Raw genomic sequence first — 15,641 nt, 5'->3', positions numbered from 1 at the left:
GCACACTCCTGTTCAAAGGCCAGGTTTTTGTGGTATGAAAAAATTAGATCAATATATTTTCGTGAGTGGAAGTGAAAATAACTGATATAATGGGGTTGTGTGCACAGCCTCTATAACTGGGCATCTCATTGAGGCTTATGTTAACGCACACGTGCCACCTTTAAAAAAAAAACAACAAAAAACACTTTATCCAATCTTAACTTGATTTATGTGAATTTCCCCAAGCATCTTTGACTCTCCTTCCCATCTGCCACACACACACACGTTTGGGTGACCTCCCTGCTGTTGGACTAACATTGATGTATTCTGCATATCAGCTGAGTGTGACAATTCTCTCTCTCTCTTTCTTGCTCTCTTGCACTTTCACTTTCTCTCGCTTTCTCTCAATGGAAGGTATGCATTTACTGTATTGTACTTGGAATGCAAATACTGCAGCTCCGGCTTATTTAAGAGAATAATAATGACCAAAGGGTTAACTCGTGCGCTCGTTGGATGAAGAACAAATGAAAACTCGAAACCATTAGACTTCATTCTAGTGCTCAAGGGTTCTTTGTATGAGACTACCGAGACCGATTGCATGAATAAACAATGGCCTACTTTTTTATTTATCATTTACAGTGGAACCTTGAAGATCACCATCATAAAACCTTTAACTGTGCAGGCAAAGTTTAAATTAATCTATTTTTACATTGTTGATATTAATTGATTGGCTTAACAACAACACACTATTAAAAAGAATTAGACTCTTAACGACAAATGGGAATTATGTACGGCAAGGGGATTGGTGTTGCAGATAGTTATTGTTAATTGTCATACAATTGTAAAACGAATTTGACCCCTATAAAACAAAAACAATAAAATAAAACACTCAAATTTGGTAACAAGTGACAATGCATATGTAGTCTACTGCTTTCTCGGTGTAGTCTGCTTACTGTCAACCTTTGTTAAGGTTGGTTCGTCTTTTGGTGAAAACATTGGGAAAAAAAAAACATCCAGAAAAAGCCAAATAAAAAGCTTAAAGGGTTCATCATTGTATGGGGATAATGGTTCATTTTCTGTTGAATTGACGGGTTTTTTTTGCAAATCAAAATGACAGCAATCAGACTTTTTAAATGTAGTTTTTAATTACATATATTGATTCGAATGAAGTAAAACTATAAGCAAATAAAACCCGTAGCAACACTACACAAGTGCGTGTGTCTCTATGTGCTACATGCACATTATAACGCATTTGTGTCATGCTCCCTGAAACTGAAACCAGTCTTCATGCCAGAACATGACGCCCCTTTTGCAACCCCACACCTCCCTTTACCCCCACCAGCATCACCTTGGCCAATAAAACCATACAAGCGCTTAAGAATGGTCATCGATTCATACACCGAACCCCTTTACGGGCCTGCGCTGCTGCAGTGTGGTGGCGAAGGAGTAGCGGCAGGTCCTGTTGTTTTAGTCATAAACCTGAGAGGGTGTTTACAGTTAGCCAAAGAGGTGTGCACTAAAACCGCCACCAAGGGGAGAGAGCTCAACCCGAGCTGCCAGGAGACAAACTGTAATTGAGCTGGCTGAAATTAACTTCCTCTCATGACACAAACAACACGTTTTTAGTGTTTTATTGCCCAAGAAAACAAATTGAGAAACAGCACAATATTTAGCCATTAAGTCTGCGGGCCTCCATCGCAATACAATAGTCGTATATTACCTCTGCTGAGAAGTTGTGGCTTTGTCCAGTTTTTTGTTTTTTTTATGCAACTTCGACTCTTAATATATCATTCATTCATTCATTTGACAAACCACTTATTCTCACAAGGGTCGCGGGCGTGCTGGAGCCGAACCCAGCTGACTGTGGGGGAGAGGCGGGGTACACCCTGAACTGCCTGCCAGCCAATCGCAGGGCACATATAGACAAACAACCATTCACACTCACATTCACACCAACGAGCAATTTAGACACTTCAATTAACCTACCACGCATGTTTTTGGAATGTGGGAGGAAATCTGAGTACCCAGCACAACAGGATAGAAATATAGGTCAGGAGAGACATCAGACGATGAGGCCTCAAATTCGGCCAAATATCAGTATTTGTGGACCCCGCTGAATGGGAGACCAAGATCAGATAAATGCCAAACTCTCTTCATTCTCTCCATTGTCGATCTTATCATCGCAACTCTGAGACTTGTATTTACCGACACTTAAAAACAAATGCCACATTTCTTTTAGCCTCTCCAGCACTAACATACCACAGCGGCAAGCACATTGGCTGGGAATGTGTTTGGCACCTTTTCCACCGACCTGTGGGACAACACAGCCGCTTGTATTGCACGTGGGGTCAGAGGTCGCTGTTTCATGTACCTGTGTAGGGTTACAGGCAATTGGGGTGCCTGGTCTTTGTTCTGGACCTGTCCTGATTGACAAGCTCGCACAAATGGCTGGCTTGATGAAGGACATGATCGAGAGCAGACGAGTATTGGGGCCGGGTGAGTGTTCTGCGTCACCTGTACAACACTTACTACTCTATCCTACATAAATAAAATGTAAAAAGTCAGGTAAAGGCTTGACCGTGAACAATTACTATACATTAGCAGACTTTTTGTGGATTTTTCAATTTCACGGTGTGTGGTCTTAACTGATTGGCTGGTTTTAATATATTAACTCCTACACACTTGCCAAATATGGCCCATTGCTCATTTAAAGGCTACAAGGTATATCTGATCACATCAGGACTCGTGGTTACATCGAAACTTCTGAGGTAGTAGAAAAACACTATTTATTTTTCCTTTTTCTTGGAGCATTATGCAGTTTCCTGCCAAGATTGAAGTATTTGTGCATAATAAATTAATCCTTAGAGTTAACATCTTGTAGAATCAACGAAAGTCCACTAACAAAACATACATACTGATGAAAAATTCTGTCCATTCAGCTAAAGATCATACGATACACATACTGCTGAAATTCATCACAGCCATCTTTCATCAGCATGTATGATATAGCACTTTAAGAGGACTAACACAAACACAATATTAATTCCCTTGCATGTAAAAATGAACCCAAATAAACACATACTAATCTTTTCAGTAATCTTGCACAACAGCAGATCCCAGCAGTAAAGTTGTGATCTCTGTAAGGAGATTGCTCTGCAGTCTCCAGTTTATTGTGTTTGAGTCTGGTGCTGAGTTGTGTTTTTTTTCTTCTTCCTCTGGGCCTAGATAAACAGTAGTTCACAATCCCACTCAGCTCTGTATAGGGCGAACATAATGTGTCATATAAACGCACAATCAATGTGGACATTCTCCTGAGTATTCTCTCCTTGTACATATCAGTTTTTTGATCATATAAAGGCCAAGTGTTGATTAAAAGCTATGCTCAGTCTCTGTTGGTCAACTATCATTTTTGGGTATCCACTATGGGGAGAAATACAACCCCGATTCCAATGAAGTTGGGACGTTGTGCTAAACATAAATAAAAACAGAATAAAACGATTTGCAAATCATGTTCAATTTCATGGAATACACTACAAAGACAAGATATTTCATGTTCAAACTGATAAGCTTCATCGTTTCCAGCAAATAATCATTACTTTAGAATTTTGTGGCTGCAACACGTTCCCCAAAAAATGGGACAGGTGGCAAAAAAGACTGAGAAAGGTGAGGAATGCTCATCAAACACCTGTTTGGAACATCCCACAAGTGAACAGGCTAATTGGGAACAGGTGGGTGCCATGATTGGGTATGCAAAGGAGCTTGAAGGGAGGGTGAAGCATGGTGGTGGCAGCATCATGCTGTTAGTGGGGTTGTCAGCTGCAGGGACAGGGAGACTGGTTGCAATCGAAGGAAAAATGAACGCAGCCAAATACAGGGATATCCTAGACGTAAACCTTCTCCAGAGTGCTCAGGACCTCAAACTGGGCCGAAGGTTCACTTTCCAACAAGACAATGACCCTCAGCACACAGCTAAAATAACCAAGGAATGGCTTCAGAACAACTCCGTGACTGTTCTTGAATGGCCCGGCCAGAGCGGGCCACCGCCATGAGAAATCCTTGTTTCTGTTTGCTCGCGGTGTCTGTGCTCTATCTGTAATCGCAACCCATTTTTCTCACCGCTCGGCCACGCAATGTTGTCTACAGTAGTGGAAAGCTACTTACTGTAAGAATGACCATGATACAGTTGATTCTTTGTACTACTATACAAGCACTTAAAGGGCAAAGGGTAAGAAAATGTAGTTTTTGTACTGCACATACAGTTAAAAAGCTATGAAAGGCACCAGAGGGAATGATGAAGACATTTCCATCTGAATAAGAATTTGGTCACATCCTGAATGTGTTTGAAGTTGTAGGCTCTCCTAGCTTGTGGCTTCTGCTGAAAGGCTTCTCATTGACTAATCCAGTTTAGCTGGTGCCCCCCCGTGGAGGAGAGAGTCTGGCATCCCACCAAATGCGACTCAATGGATGCTTTTCCTAACAAAAGCAAAAATGGCCTCCCTCCTCCTCTTCTTCTCTCCTTGTACCCATCTTGAAAAGCACATTGATTCCAGCTCGTTTTTCATATATTTGTCAAGAGCTCGGTTTGCATTTGACCCTGTTGTCATGGTTTCAGGATCTGTATTGGGCAGGACATGTGTTTACTGTATACGTTTAGGATTGCTGATAAAGGAGAGGGCCGTTCAGAGCACTGGTCCTCTTCTTGGTGGCACATTCAAGCGTGTGAGATGGGGTCTGCTCACGGTTCTTTTCTCACCGGAGGCCATATGAATGGATGGGTCATCAAAACTCATTCTCTAATTGGATGAGATGCACCATGAAGGCTAAGTGACCTCACGCATGGTTAAAAGCCTCAGTGAAATTCTTTGAGTGGTCATGACTGTTCCTGAAACTGAATGATATGAGAACATACAAAAGACACACCTGCCACATTAGGTAAACCTGAACAATCAAATAGGATCCAATCCGGGGATTCAAATGCATTTTTGGGGTGGGCCACATTGGAGTTTCAGTTTTACTCAGAGGGTGACTCTGTGACTCTGAACCCATATAAATGTGTCATCGCCTAATCATATTATTACAAATACACAACAAATTCATGGATTACTAGTTTTGAAATTAGAGGTCAAGGTTAATAGTTTTTTAAACTATTGTTCAAGTCACTGGTTAAAGTGTTTGGTAACAACAACAAAAAATGCTAGCAAAAGCTCAACGTTATTATTTATTACATATTTATGATCATTAGAATTTTGGTACAGATTTGAACAAGAATCATGGAAGTTGATGCACATGATTTGCTTTCGCGGGCCACGTAAAATGATGTGGCGGGTGAGATCTGGCCCCCGGGCCATGAGTTTGACACCTGTGCAGTATGTCAATCAATTTTCCTTAAAAAATAGTCGTGTTTTATTTTTAATTAGAAGTGTCAGGGAGGTCTTCACTCAAAAATGTTTATTATCATGGTTGTAGTTTGCAATGGTGAAAAACAGTTTAACAATATATCCCCACAATTCACGTTTCCAGCAATTATCCTCAAACATGTATAATTTATTTATAAATCCATCTATTATTTCACTTTACATGGACTTTAAGGTAAATAAGATAACTAAACTATTTGAAACACATAGAGGTAACTAATAACTAATTAGTAAATACACAAAATGTAAAGAGATAAATGAAGCAAAAAATTATTAATTTTGATAAATATCTTACAAAAAATAGTAGAGGTTTTCTCGGGCTAAGTAAGCGCCAACTTGATTTTTTTCTTTTTCTTTTTCTTTTTTAAGATTCGATCAAATTGCTTTAGGTAGTAGGTGTCCTATGTCCTGTGCAAACACGCTGTTCTGTCTCTACAGTGAACATGACAAGCCATTTTTGTTCAGCATGTGCTCTTTTCTGATCATACATCAGTTATAACTATGACAGACAGCAACTGCTTTGCGGCAATGTGGCGCAGTATCTTGAAATGTTTTTCAGTCTGGGAAAGATTGATACATGTTGAGAGAGAGAGAAAGATCTTGATGCCGCTAGATAATAAGCTGTAACAATGCAGTTCAAGCCCATTTTCTCACTGTAGTGCTCTCCGCAAATGTCAAAAGTAATCACATTACCAGCTTGGGTGCACTTCAAAAGCACAACTTAATCTGTGAAGCTTGCCGGAATGATGATGTTAAAACCTGAAGGAATGGCACATCATATGGTAGATTGAGGTGTGAATGCTCTTCTTAATACATTTTTACTATTGGTGATTCATCTGTATTAATCTGACAAAGGCATGTCTAGTTTTCCTTGTTTTATTTCCTTTACTTTATATTTAGATACAGTGTTTCTTGAGAACAAATATTCAAGGTGATTCATAATACAACTCCATTAGTGGAAAATTATAGGTGGCCAATCTTAACAACTGAGAGGACAAAAAGATTTGCTGGACAACTGAACAGAATTTGTGGGGCATAATCATTAGTGCGCTCACTCTGCTGTTTTCTTGACGGATAGAGAGCTCTGCAGCCTCACACTGCCAAGGAAGCACGGGGAAAATCAGGCAAGAACACTTTCAAAGTCAAATTACTCCCATTAAAAAAATAAAATAAAATTAATAAGGGCTTACACAAAAGTGAATTCATATACACTTGTATCAACTGAAGCGCAAGCATGGGAAAAGTAACACGATTTTACAACCACGGTACCATCTGCTGGATCTGGTAGGGCAATGTCCTGCTTGCCCCAAAGTCAACATTGCCACTGAAAGAAATTCAGTGGCACCTCTGAGTTCAAACACAATCTGTTACGGGATGCTGGTTTACCTCAGATTTTGTTCAGATTAGGAAATAGTTTTTCGCCATACGAAATAAACGACAGGCGATGTTTTAACGCACACTTTAACATTTGCAACAATGTAATAAGTTAAAGGTCCCGTACGTTGGCGATTTGACAGGTTTCCTTTGTGTAAACGTCCTTTATTTTGTTACGTAAACATCTATTTGTCTAGGCAAATATTGATTATGAGGTATTCAGAATAATCTTTCAATTGCAAAACAATTACATATTTTACGCTTTATGTGAATATACTGTACAATGTGCAAACTCTGTTGCAGTCAAGAGTAGTTTTGATGTCTTGCTCAATGCCACTTAGGAACCAAACAGTCATCTGTCCAGCAACCAATCCCAGTTTTCATATTCTTGCAAAGTCTGTAGTGGATGTTGGGCTAATTTTGGGTCTTCCGATGAAATTTTTTTTTTTCCATTGTTACTTTTTATTTTTGGAATCTTGAATCTGCAACCTTCTGGTTCCCAAGCCAAATCCTTGAAGCCAAGTACTCACTGACTGAACCAATGCCATCTGAGCGACCTCGTTAAGTCTATGAAGATTGATTGCAATATGGTATCGTGAAAAAAACAACAACCAAAAAACAACAACGATCCCTTATACAAACAGTGGCAGGATGTCTGTCACAGCCTTCACGTGAAGAGTTCATTTGCATGAGACAGTTTAATTCACCTTGGAGATTCTCGGTGGAAAGATACAAGAGAACCACAGATGGTGTTTGCCCCTCCCTCTTTGACAGTCCCATGACGGCAAACGATTGAGGGGCCACTTTCAAATTGACAAGTTGAATTTCTCTGCCAAAAGCCAATGTGAAGGAAGCCAAGGGAGAAAAAAAAAGAAGGTCAATTGAAAACATCAGGTTGACATGGCAGCCTTTTAAAGAACATCTCCATCTGCTGAGCTTTTCAGCTCTGGCAAATTAAAGCTGCATTGGCTCTCACACTTTGGTTCAGTTTGTTCGACTTGGGGGGAATTCAAGTGTGCAAAACCTGCAAAAGCCCGTCAGAATGGACTTTGAGGCCTTAAAGGGATGGACGTCTGCCTCATCAGCTGCTAATGTGTTGGCTTTCGTGCACTCAACACATAGGTTTTCTTTCTTTAAACACAACACACAAACGGTGCTCACATGCACTGCTGGCTTTTTTGGAGTCGTGACGAAAACCGGCTGGTATGGAGATGAGGTCACGACCCTGACACACAGAGGTTTTGCTCACTGCTCTCAGCTTTGCAGGTGCTATCCTGCTATGACCTCTCCTAAAGCAACAATAGGTGCTAGAGTGTGAGTGTTTCAACAGACAAAAAAAAATCCTGCAGTTTGGGGATAGCTTGTTTTTGGTCCACAACACAATACTGACTCTAATATGGTTCAGCCTAATAGTAGGATGTTCTGCTCCTGTTCACACTTCTTATCAACATCTGTTCCGATTGTACAAGTGGACTCATACGACATAAAATTGATCTTTATACTCTGTACATCCACTTGTGAAGATATATAAAAAGAAGGAGGCATAATGCATTTTGGATGGCTGGCACAGTACTTTCGTGGTTAACAAGTCTGCCTCACAGTCGAGAGGTCTCATGTTTGAATCTTGGCTCCAGGCCTCCTGTAGAGTTTGCATGGTCTCCCTGTCCGTGCGTGGGTTTTCTACGGTCTGCATTCCAAAAAGATACATGTTACTGTAGGTTCATTGAAGACTAACTTGCCTCCACAGGTGTGACTGCGATTGTGATTGGTTGCTTGTCTACTTTTGGCCTGTGATTGGCTGGCAACAGGCACAGGGTGCACCCTGCCTCTCGCCCAAAGTCAGCGGGATTGGGTCCAAATCAGCTCTGAACCTAATAAGAACAGACAGACTGATGGATGGAAAATTTTGATGGCAACACATATGCTCCAGTACTTGAAACCATCTGTCAGTTCTAAACATGTGGATTGCACCTTAGCAGCTCTTATTATCTCTTTAGAACAGTCACATGATGTAGATGACAAATGAGAATGTACAGCAGAACAGCAGACAAGTAGAAGGCGTAGCTCAGTGTGTAGGTCAGGAAATGTTGAATTGCCACTGTAGACAGAACCACTTCCAAATGTGAGCTGACTCACTGGATTTTAATGAAAGCTTATACTTGGTATTCGTCATCCTATGACGTGTTGTGTTTTGTCTCCAAATGCAATTTTACTGCCTCGGCAAGCTGAATTGATTTCATACATTTATAAAAACACTAGGCGCCAACAGTTATGATAATGAAAATGATTCGATATTCAACATAACTACCGTGTGAACCACTTTTGCAAGCATGTTAAACAGACAACTGAAAGATATTTTGAACATTCAGCTTTCCATTTCTTAGCAAGCTGCTTCACTGTGCTCCCTCCTTCCACGTTTCCATTCCTTTCACTGTTTTTCTCCTCTGCACTTTTTTTCCCCTCTTCTAGCATAACGAGATATTTATTATATTATACAGCGGCTGAAATAAGTATTTAACACATCACCATTTTACTCACTAAATATATTTCCAAAGCTGCTATTGACATAAAAAATTCATCAGATGTTGGGAACAACCCAAGTAATCCATACATACAAAGAAAGTAGAACAAATAAACTCAGAAATTAAGTTATGTGTAATAATGTGAAATGACACAGGGAAAAAGTATTGACACTCACAATCACACCTACGGGCAATTTAGAGTCTTTAATTAACATACCCTGCATGTTTTTGGGATGTGGGAGGAAACCCGAGTACCCGGTGAAAACCCATTCAGGCACAGGGAGAACACGTAAACTCCACACAGGTGTGGCCGGGATTTGAACTGTGAGGCAGATGTGCTAACCAGTCACCCACCGTGCTGCCATGTTTATTATTTTCATATTATGTGTTTGCACGTCCTTTTATTCCTGTCAGCAGACAACAAGTTGATATTATTTGTACAGTATAGTATGATAGGGTGTCCACTAGTCAATATTTATTATTGTTTAGTTACCCTCATGTATATCCAGTTATAATGTTTGCTAGATTTGAATTACATTTAAATTTTATGTAAATCCTGTCAGTGCATTGTTCCACAATCATATCTATTAAAACCAGTGTGTTTGTATGCTTGGATGGAACTTCCAGTCTCAGGTCAAACACAACTCGAGACTTTGGATGTCACATTGTGGTGAAGTTTGTCCTGACTGGGTTTTTTTTGTCTGGTCATTTCACATTTGATTTTGAAAGACTAACTGTCCTCACGTTTCAGAGCACTTGCCCTTCCTCATGTGTCAGTACTGATTCCTGATTGTCACCACCTGTGCCCCATTATCCATCCATCCATCCATTTTCTGAGCCGCTTATCCTCACTGGGGTCGCGGGCATGCTGGAGCCTATCCCAGCTGTCATCGGGCAGGAGGCGGGGTACACCCTGAACTGGTTGCCAGCCAATCGCAGGGCACATACAAACAGACAACCATTCGCACTCACATGCACACCTACGGGCAATTTAGAGTCTCCAATTTATGCATGTTTTTTGGGATGTGGGAGGAAACCGGAGTGCCCGGAGAAAACCCACGCAGGCACGGGGAGAACATGCAAACTCCCCACAGGCGGGGACGGGGATTGAACCCGGGTCCTCAGAACTGTGAGGCTGACGCTCTAACCAGTCGTCCACCGTGCCGCCCCCCATTATCCTCATGTGCTTAAATAGTCTGTGTCTGCCTTGTCTGGTGCCAGTGTCTTTGTCCGTTTGGTTGATTCACCCAAGCCTGCCTTCAGCCCATGATCCTTGTCACAGCCATTTTTACAAGTATACCTTTGAAACTTGAAGCGAGTGAATTTTTTTTTGTTTGTAATTTACATAGCTTAGTTGGGTATTTGGCTAACACAGCCTTTGGTTTTCCTCCCTCTGGAGTGATTTTCTGTTTGCTAAACTGTGCTTAGATTTTGTTTTCCCTTTCCTTTTTTATTTTTTATTTACAGATCCCTCTCCTCGGAGAGCCTGGTCCTCCATCTGGACTTCTGGACTACTAGAGTACTTTCGATTGTTTTGTCAGCTTGTTGACGCAGCACATGCAGGAAGCCCGTCTCTCCCGTCAGGAGTAAGTTCAATGTCACGAACTGATGGAGACGGGATCCAAGAGCAGGCGGAGGCTGAGCGCATGTGATGAACAATTTATTGAAACAAAGGGAAATGTAGGTGGTCCTTGAGGTCCATTTGCGGTTTGTTGAGGCAGACGGTGACGAGGACAGGTGGCTGCCTTGGAGGCGTGGGTGCAGGAATTCACTTGGCGAGGAACACAGAGGACACTGAAGACAATGAGAGACACGGAGGTCAGAAAGGAGTATATACAGAGTAATACGTAGCTTACAAGGAGAGTGGGGAGCCGTTGTACCACTTGAAGAAGCTGCAATATTCTGGTGAGGATTTCCGGGCTTAGGCAGGCTTAAAAGCAGGTGCAGGTAACAAGGGCTGATTGGTGACAGGTGCGCGGCCGAGGAAGCTGCTGGAAAGAGAGAGGAGAGGGGAGGGGAGAAAGAGAGAGAGAGGACGCAAAGCTCCAACAGTAGCAGAGAGGGCAGCTCGTGACAGTACCCCCCCTCTCAACGGACGACTGCCGGTGTCCTGCCAGGCTTCCCCGGGTGGGCCGCATAAAAGTCAGACAGCAGGGAGTCGTCAAGGATAAGCTTACAGGAAATCCAAGAACACTCTTTCGGACCATACCCTTCCCAGTCCTTCAGATACTGGTAACCCCTCCCCCTGGGCCTCACATCGAGGATGCGCGAAACCGTGAAGGCCAGATGGTTGTCGATAACACGGGGGGGGGGGGGGGGGTTACGGCCAGAGGGCTTAGGGAGCAGGTGGAGACAGGCTTGAGCAATGAAACGTGGTAGGTTGGATGAATTTGTAGAGACTGCGGGAGTTGAAGTTGCACGGATGTGGGATTGACTATTTTAGTGATGGGAAACAGACCGATAAAGCGTGACGTGAGTTTGCGGGATTCAGTTTGGAGCGGGAGGTCACGGAAGGAAAGCCAAACGGTCTGACCCACCTTGTACTCAGGTGCAGGGGAACGACGAAGGTCCGCGAGTTGTTTATTCCTCTGTGCAGATCAGACCAAGGCCGCCCTGATGTCCTTCCACACGGACTCCACCCTTCTCAGATGATCCCTCACCGTGGGAACCACCACTACATGCTCCTATTCCTTAAATAATGGAGGTTGGAAACTGTAGCAGGCTATAAATGGCGACATACCGGTGGCTGAGCTGGTGAGGGAGTTGTGGGCATATTCAATTCATGGCAGGAATGAGCTCCAGATGGCGGGGTTGCATGCGGCAATGCAACAAAGGGCTGATTCTAGAGATTGATTCGCCCGCTCCGTCTAGCTGTTTGTCTGTGGATGGTACCCTGAAGACAAGCTGGCTGCTGCGACCACAACTTTGCAGAATTCTTTCCAAACCAGGGAGGAGAACTGGGGAACTCGGTCCAAAACGATGTCGATGGGGATACCGGGGAGTTTGAAGACATGATGAACAAGCAGTTAGCAGTTAGCAGTTTCAAATGCTGAGGGTAGTTTGGAAAGGGGTATGTAATGGACATATTTAGAAAACCGAGCGACACCAGTACAAATGATACTGTTACCTTCAGAAGGAGGCAGGCCGGCTTGGGATGGGTAAAGGGTGCAGCAGACCAGCGGGAGGCAGACGGAGCAGGCTTGGACAAATTCCCAGGTGTCTTTGGCCAGGCTGGGCCACCAGAAATGTTGCTGAATGAATTGAATAGTGCGGGTGATGCCGGGATGACACGTGAGCTTGGAGTTATGAGATCACAGAAGGACGTCAGAGCGTGCAAAATCAGGTACAAATAGATGGTTCAGAGGTCCAGTCTTGGGGTCAGGGTGAGTCCTTTGAGCGCGTTTGACTATTTGTTAAGTTTTCCAAGAGGCAGCACCGATGAAGTAGGAGGAAGGGAGGATAGTCTCGGGTTCTACAGGGCTGGAGGGTGGTGAGTATATGCAGGAGAGAGTGTCAGGTTTGCTGTTGGGGGATCCAGGTCAGAAGGACAGGCTGAAATTGAATCGGCTTTGGAAGAGGGCCCAGCGAGCTTGTCGGGGGTTAAGGCGATTGGCGGAATGGCGGTAGAAAAGGTTCTTGGGATCAGTCCAGATGATAAACGGTACTTCAGGCCCCTCCAGCCAGTGCCTCCACTCTTCCAATGCCCATACGATGGCTAACAGCTCTGGGTTGCCAACGTCTTAATTTCTCTCGGTGACAGGCGACAGGGCACTGGGATGAAGTTTCTGGAATGTGGGTTCCCGCTGCGAGAGGACGGCCCCTGCCCCAGTGTCCAAGGCATCAACCTCCACCACGAATTGGAGGGAGGGGTTGCGGTGACCTAGGATGGGAGCACTGGTGAACAGGGTTTTGAGTCGGATGAAAGCTTGGTCTGCTGCTGGGGTCCACTGAAAGAGGGAACTGGTGGATGTGAGGGGAATTGCGACCTTGCTGTAATTGCGGTTGAAGCGGCGGTAGAAGTTGGCGAATCAGAGGAAACGTTGGAGTTCTTTCCTGGTGGTGGAATGGGCTGGTCAATGATTGCTTGGATCTTGGCAGGGTCTGGTTGCAATTGTCCATTGGCAATGATATAGCCTAGAAAGTGTACGGAGGAGAGGTTTTCACATTTTTTGGGTTTGACGTAGAGATGGTTTTCGAGGAGGCGCTGGAGGACTTGGCGTACATGAGTGGGGTGCTCTTCAGCGGAGCGGGAGAAAATGAGGCTGTTGTCAAGTTAAACAAAAACTAACCGGTTTAACATATCATGGAGGACGTCGTTGATGAATGCTTGGAAGACTCCGTTGGTTAATCTGAATGGCATAACTAAATATTCAAAGTGTTCGAGAGGGGTATTGAAAGCAGTCTTCCATTCATCCCCCTCTCGGATACGGATGAGGTGGTAGGCATTTTGTAGTTCCAATTTGTTGACTATTTGGTCAACGCAGAGGGGTTCAAATAACTGGTCGATGAGGGGTAGTGGTGATTTGTTCTTAATGGTGATGTCATTGTGTCCACAGTAGTCTATGCATGGGCGGAGAGTGGTGTCTTTGTTTTCGACAAAGAAAAACCCTGCCCCAAGTGTAGACGAGGAAGGGCGAATGAGTCCAAAAGCCAGGGAATCACGGATGTAGTCCTCCATCGCCTTTTTATCCGGGCGGGCGAGATTGAAAAGAAGGCTGGAGGGAAGAGGGGTTCCCGGCAGGAGATTAATCGCGCAGCTGTAATGCTGGTGGGGGGGTAGTAGAGAAATGGTCAGGTCTTTACTGAACACAGGAGAGAGATCATGATATTCTTCGGGGACACGGGAGAGGTCAACCGGCGTGGCAGATGGTGGTGGTTCACCAGAGGGCGGTATAGCAGCGAGCAGACAATGTGAGTGGCAGTGAGGGCTCCACCCGGTGATAGATAGGTGGGTCCAGTCTATGGCGGGGTTATGCTTCTTGAGCCAGGGAATTACAAGGACTAATGAGAAAGGGATAACAAAAAGAGAGATGTTCTCGCGACGATTTCCGGAAATCAGCAAGGTGAACGGCACTGTTTGGTGGGTGACGGGGGAGATGACTCAGCCATTTAGGGCTGTGACTTCTTTGGGGGACGGAAGTGGTTGGAGAGGGAGTTGGAGCTGAGGTATTTTACCTTCGTGAATGAAACTATCGTTTGCACCGGAATCAATTTGGGCAACTATGGGTGTGTTGTGAGTGGAACCTAGAATGCAAGCAGGGACTGTCATTCGGGAGGGAGAGCTAGAAGAAATGGTGGTTTGGCTCACCACGGCGCTGTTGGATTGTGGCGAGCCTGGTCTTTTGGTTGTAGGGGGCAAGTGGCAATGAAATGACCCGATTGACCCCAGGGTGGCTTTCTGTGCGGGCTTTTTTTTAGTATTGCCGATTTACGAGCCATCTGTGAAAACATGACTGATGGCATGACGAGGCCGCCTCCTCTTTGTCTGTCGGCTTCACCTCTTCCCTGTCTCTGCACAGAGTTAACGGGAATCTTTGCGACTGTGCGAGATGCTTACCAGATGGAGGGCAGTCATAAATGTTCACACTGAAGGAGATGGGACACATCGTACACTTCCAACTGGCCTGTAGCTCTGTGACACAGGTTTATCTTTACTGATCTTTATTGTTGTGATGGAGGAAAAAGAAATGAAATGAGCACTGCAGGCAAAACAAATAAAAACTACAGTATGTACCTATTTTTAAAGCTTAGCAACCACTCACCCCCAATCACCAAGTAGGTTTGTTCATTCAACTATTTGTTTGTCTGCAACCACTAACTCTTACACAGCACAGAATACAGTACAGGTATGTGTAGAAATTCATCCCAGGATCTTTTCTTTGGAATTGGTGAGAATAAAAGTGCTTAAAAGACATTCATCGATTCACTTGCTGTACCACTTGTCCTCATTAAGGTTACGGGTTTCCTGGAGCCTAGCCAATCTGATCTTGGGCTGTTCCACTCTGGACTGGTCTCCAATGAATCGTAGGGCAACTTAAAGAGAATGTTTGCAGTTTTAAAACTGCTACCAAGATTTTAATATACCCTTACTTCGCTAATCCCCACCACGGATCTAACCAAAGCCACGGCTCTCACCGATGTGGACGAGCGCAATTATCAAACATGGCCATACATAATGGCATGGCATTATGAAAATGTATAGTTGTGATAGTCACAGATTACACTGTCCATCTTAAAAACAAACAAAACAACAACAACAACAAAAAGCAGCACTAGCAAGGCTAAGCAAGTATTAGCTCTGTAAACAAAATGTTAGCCACGGCTGCTACTGTATATTGGTAGCATGTCTTAT

Source organism: Phycodurus eques, chromosome 6 (assembly GCF_024500275.1).
Source record: "Phycodurus eques isolate BA_2022a chromosome 6, UOR_Pequ_1.1, whole genome shotgun sequence".
NCBI lineage: Eukaryota > Metazoa > Chordata > Actinopteri > Syngnathiformes > Syngnathidae > Phycodurus > Phycodurus eques.
The sequence above is the reverse complement of the archived record's forward strand: the minus strand, read 5'-3'. Positions refer to the sequence as shown.